Genomic DNA, 6000 nt, shown 5'->3' with positions numbered 1-6000 from the left:
CTTACAGGTATATGTTGATTTGTAAACCCACCATCTCCTTCACACAAGAAAAGCTTGACTCTCCAACGAAAAACACCAATCTGAAAAGTTGGTGTATGCAGATTCTCACTTAAGCTGATGCTGTTCCTGAAACTCATTGATATCATCAGTTGTATGGACTCGGCAGAAACTTTCCTGAGGTTGAACAGAAAGAGAAAAGTATTAGTTTTCCTTTCTCTGACTATAAAAACACGAATTCTGTACAGTTTTACACATTTGAAGTCCTCCTGGTTTTGCACTTAGAATTTGAAAGCATACCCCAAAACCCATATTCCAATCTTTTAGTCATCAGAAGCTGAAGATAAAGCTAAAGAATTCAGAATAAAATTCCTTTTCCACCATGTGCACTTTCATTACTAAGATAAGGCCCATAGGGCATGTTGGTCAAACAAACAGCTTCACTACACACACACGGGATGAAGTAAAGCGAATGGCATCATAGAGATAAATGAATTAGACAATCCAATGACTTAGGGCTTCTTGTATACCGTGTTGGAAACCAAGGTCTGGCAACAGCAATCTTAGTTCTCCTGTCTTCCAAGTCAGTGGCTACAGGGACCATCATGGAGGTGACACTCTTGGCTTTCAAGGGGTTGTGGAAATCAATATTGGCATCATAAAGGACACTTGATGACAAATTCAAAATAGAGCGTTGTTTCATCTGTGGAGGAAAATAGGTAGGTACGAATGGCCAGGTAGGCAGAAAAGGTTATAAATAAATAAATAAATAAATAAATAAATAAATAAATAAATAAATAAATAAGGGGGGGAAAAAACCCACAATTTATTTTCCTGGCTCTGTTTGCTGAACAGTCCAGTCAAAGAGAGTGAAACAGCAACTGTTGGACACCCAGGGCTTCTTTGCTTTGAAAAATACAGAATCAAGCTTAACAATGAGGAGTAGGGATTCCATAAGGTTGTTTATGTACAGCATATATGCAAATGCATATGATTATATAGAAGTGTGTCTGTGTGTAATGTAGCATTAACGCCAATTCTTACAGCCTTATGAAATGATATCTTAGAAAGAATGAGAGAAAGAAAGGAAAAGCAAGCTAGATTTTTTTCTCCTTTTACAAATATGATGCAGTTTACAGAAGCATGTCCTTTTTTAGGAATTCTAAATGCATCATTCAAATATTGTTTGAGTTGAATACATGATATACATATCATGAATACATATAATCACAGCGCGGTCTTTTGTGGAAGTTCTGAAAATAGCATTGGAAAAAGCTGACCATGAGATTCCATCTAAGGATTTGCATTTGGTTAACATGTGTGAAACAACTCCATTCATCTCACCCTCAATGTGAACCACCCTGCAGCTCCTAATGGCCAAGCTGGAAACTTTGGCCTGAATGACAGTCATCATTTATTTCAGTCCAATGGCAAGGACAACATTTACTGCCATAAGATGAAAAAAGGAAAAAAAGAACGGAAAGGGATAAATCAGAGGGGGAAAAGTGCAATTAGGTGGATAAACATAGCTTCAAAAACTTTGCAACCACTCTCCACTCAGCCTGTTGCACAGGGCTGCTGGGAAGCACTGTGCTGCAGGGGGAGAACAGAAGGGACATCACTGCCCTCTGCAAAACCTGTGGGAATAGTGGGGCTGGAGAATGTGGGGAGGGCAGCAGGGAGGGCCGGGTGCTCTAAGTAGCATGTTTCCTAGGAAACCTTCAACAGCAAATATCATATTAGTCCTGCCTTATGGCCCAGCTCATGTGATGTCAAGAACAATTTCTCACAACTTAGTAAGACTTGGTGAGATGTTTGGTGGTTCTGGTCTGACGTTCCAGCTGGGGATTAAACAAGCAATTGAGGGTGTTTGTATTGTTTTGGTGTTTTTTGTGTGTCTGTTTTTGGTGTTTTTTTTTTTTTTTTAATGGATTCCTAAACAAATGTGTCTTATTTTTATTAAAAAGAAATTTTGTGGTGAATTTCCCTCATAGCCACCCAAGTTTATGAAGACTAACCCAATTGCTGTGCTCATTTTGAAGGCTCTTCATTTAACAACAGATTTTCAAGAAGTGAAAATATTGGAACAAAAAGCCAAAAAACAAGTGATTTCACTAAAGTCTTAGTATAGTTGGACTGCCATTTAGCTCATGTGCTGATAGTAATTTTAAAAAATAAAAGAGGAAAAAACGTTCCATCATAGAGTTTTGTTGTTACAAAACTTCATACATTTATAAATATTCCTTCTAATTTCTGTCAGCTGCAGTCTCAAAACATCCTTAGCCTGGCGAATTAAAAGGAAAAGCCATCACCTCTGCCATCACAGCTCAGATCTGAGGTGTGCCTTGGCCTTCAGCAGCTCCCTGGATAGGGGCAGAGCTTTGCTCCTCAAAGCTGCATACCTTTGGATAGCTGAGTATCTGGGAGGATGTATGGTGCTACAGACCTACCACAGCACATCTGTTGTGCACAGCTTGTTTTCCTTCCCCTGATACCTACAAACTGGGCACACCAGAAGATATCCACATATTATCTCAGAGGTCACAACTTTTCTGTCTTTTCTGCTGGCTTCACATCTGTGACTTCAGTGGAGTTTCTTCAACTTGTAATTGTTTAAGAGAAAAGAGACTAAAACTGAAAAATCTTCCTCTGGTGACACACTTCATCTCAGACTTAGTAAAATACAAAAACCTTTTTAATAGGATGTAATATATTTAAACAAATTAAAAATAGCCCCACTAATTTCTTTTTAATCATAAGCTAACTTAGATGTGTGACCTCTTTATTTCCTTTTGCTGTTTCTCATCTTCAGTGATTTAAGCCCTCACATCTTGTTTTTCTTCTTTTTCGTCTTCCCAGGGAAATGAGAGGTGAATACAAGAACAAGGCAGCTGGAGGTACCTGAGAAACACCAAAATGGAAACAGGTCCAGCATTCCTCTTCACCCCATGTTGGATACAGGAGGCCCGAAGGATCAGCTGTTCCTTCAGGATTAAAGAGGTCAGGTCAGCTGTGTGTGAGTGCCTTTAAGAACAGTGTGGGAACATGAGATTTCCTTATCAGCGTGCTAATGTACTGAACTGAAGTGCATTTAAGTAAGATGGGGACAGCTGACTTTCCCCCGCTTAGCCAAAGTCTGCTCTGACCATAAGAGTTGTTTGTCCAGCAGGTGATGGATCTCCAAAGCGGTGCATCACTGGAATTCTCATAAAACAGAACTAGTGCAACATCAGGATCCAGTGATCACTGTGAAGATTGCTCTCCAGATTCAGAAGCAGGGCTTTACAGGGGAGAGGCACAACTGCAGGGCTCCACCTGAGATCAGTGGAGGTAAAGGCAAACCTGACATTCCCACAGTTTCCACTTACAGCATTGCACAGGTGCCTTGCCCAGGCTCAAGGATAGAAGCAGGCCTCTGTGGATTTGAATAAATAAGTAAATAATAATTATAATAATAGTGGGTTTTCTAGTGACATGAAAAGCATTTCTCTACTTTAGCTGTAAAATCACGTACTCTCATCTTTCCTGGCTGACAGAAACATCCTGCTTTTCCCAAACAGGCTTTAGAAGACCAGCCTGCCTTCCTTCTAATACGTGAAGCGTACATATGTCACATTTCTGAGACACGTAAATGTTATATAGTGTTGACTATAGGGATGAAAGGGCTGAACGCACCCACACAACACTGCAGCATCTCTGGAGCAGTCAAAGGGAGAAGGCTCTTCTTACATCAAAACTGTCAGGTAAAGAAAGTTGTTTTCTCCATACAGGCATCCTTTTTTTAAAGTTAATTATATCCCAGAGCAGTAAACAGATCTTGTAACACTAATGGCAATTGCTTCTCATACATTAAGGACCTGAACGAATGAAGATTTAAACCCTGTTAATGTATAAATAGCCATATCATGTTTACGTGGAACACTAGAGTAAATATGCCATCTTTTCTCTGAATTTTTACAATAAAAATTAATTCCTCACCCACAGGAGCTGCAGATGAAGCCTCTATCAGTGTGTTTTAGCACCTTTCCCCTGCTAAATGACTGCGATGGAGCTGCCAGAGCCACATGGGTACACATGGCCCACAGAGCCTATGCCACCAGCTGAGCAGGTCCCTATCTGCAGCAGGCCTGGGGTGCGAGTCCCTTCCTCCTTCCTTCCGCTGCTACCTCCCTACAAGGGGATGGTGCTCTTGTGTGGGGAAAGCTTAAGGCTTTTCCAACCCCCAGACAGTGAGCTTGGTGGTGCTGCTGTCTGGAGGGACATTCCCATCTCTGTGGTCTCTTCAGTGTCGCTGCACCAGCTCTGAAACAATCTCCACCATTATCTACTGCTGAAAATAGACTCAGGCCTAAATAATATCTGAGTATCTTCTGGATAAATGATTTGGAAAGAAATATCTGTTCTTATCATGAGGAAAGATCTATAACTCACTCTTAGTCTTTCATCACTAGGAGGAAATATACTGCAACTTACACCAATATATTATCTGTTCTTATTTTCCTCTGTATGTGTATTTATCTCTCTGGTTCACTCTTTATCAATCCAGCCACCCGTGCTCATCCAAGCACACAGCCCATGTGTTCCAAGCCAGTCTTCTGATCCGTGGGAGAGTCTCTGTTAACTCCTGATCCACAGCCCACATGAATCAGAAGAACACAGATAGTTTTCATTCTTTAATCTACATTTTCCTCGCCCACCACTGAAATCCCATTCTAATGCCATGTAATTTTGATGGCCATTACAATGAGACACTGAGTAGTTAAAATCTGCACGGTATCAGTCTCAGTATTGTAAATGTCTACAGGAGGGGCCTGGGTCAGGGCTGGAGCTTAGATTTTTCCCAAGCCCATACATGCCTCAGCTGGAATTTTAGGTCAGAAATATTTTGAATTCCAAGTTGTAAAAGTTACCAGCTCATTCGCCCATCTTCCTTCTGTGCTCTAAGTTGAAAGCCCCCTCTAGCCCTTGCCTCAATGGTTTCAAATCTGATGCTGGGATTAAGATTCACAGATACATTTATGATATCCAGTCCTTGAGGGCAGTTATCTCTATCACTGTGCTTTTCCTCCATAGCACATTGCACTTCTTTCCCAAAACAACTGATATCCCTCTTGTATATGAACACAAGCCCAGTGAAACCCAAATGTCTGGGATTTGCAGTAAGATCAAATTTCAGCATTGATAGTGATTCATTCACTCATTCATTCATGGAAAAAGATAAAGGACTCCATCTCGCCCAAGTATGAAAGCTATTTTTCTTCTGCAGAGGATAGCATACCACAGCCAGCGACTGGCTGCCCTGTCTGGGGCATGGGTCCTTCGTGGAAGATTCCCCTATTACATCAGCTCACACATTAGCTTGCAAGAAGGCTTCCAAGAGGAATATCATATGATTTTTCATTTGGCACTGCAATCCTATTGCTAATAAAAAGAGTATTTTCTATTAAAGCCTGGAAAGAATCTGCCAAAAGGTAGGGTTTTGTATAAAAATAGCTGCATGTCCACATCAGTTAGTTTAACTTGAAAACTTTTTAAAAAATTAAATGTATTTTTTGATAGCTTTACTCTGCACTGCCCAGGCACATTAAGCCACAGTAAACTACATCCTTATGGTTGTCATAACGTTTTGCTCCGTGTTACTTGCAACGGGAATAATCTATTAAGATATATAAAGTGCAAAATGCTGCCTTATGTCTGGAGTTCCTGCTATGCGCTGTAAACACCCAGTGCCATTTCTGCTGCAGCAGTGCAGGAGCGGAGGGCCCGGGCCAGTGACTCTGGACAGGCTTGGCCGCAGCCGCCAGGGCTGTGGGGACCTGCCTTTCTCCCACTGCACTTCCCCTCCCCCTCCCCTATCCCAGCCTGTCATCAATCTTACTAAAATGACAGCAGACAGATGTTAGCCTTTGCAAAGATCAAATGAAATCTATGGCTTTAGGGCTGTTCACCAAGGAGCAGAGTAGTCTACACCAGACAGGGGCACCACCAGTCACCCCCGCTGCA

This window comes from Meleagris gallopavo, chromosome 2 (assembly GCF_905368555.1).
Source record: "Meleagris gallopavo chromosome 2, MGAL_WU_HG_1.1, whole genome shotgun sequence".
Classification (NCBI taxonomy): Eukaryota; Metazoa; Chordata; class Aves; order Galliformes; family Phasianidae; genus Meleagris; species Meleagris gallopavo.
The sequence above is the reverse complement of the archived record's forward strand: the minus strand, read 5'-3'. Positions refer to the sequence as shown.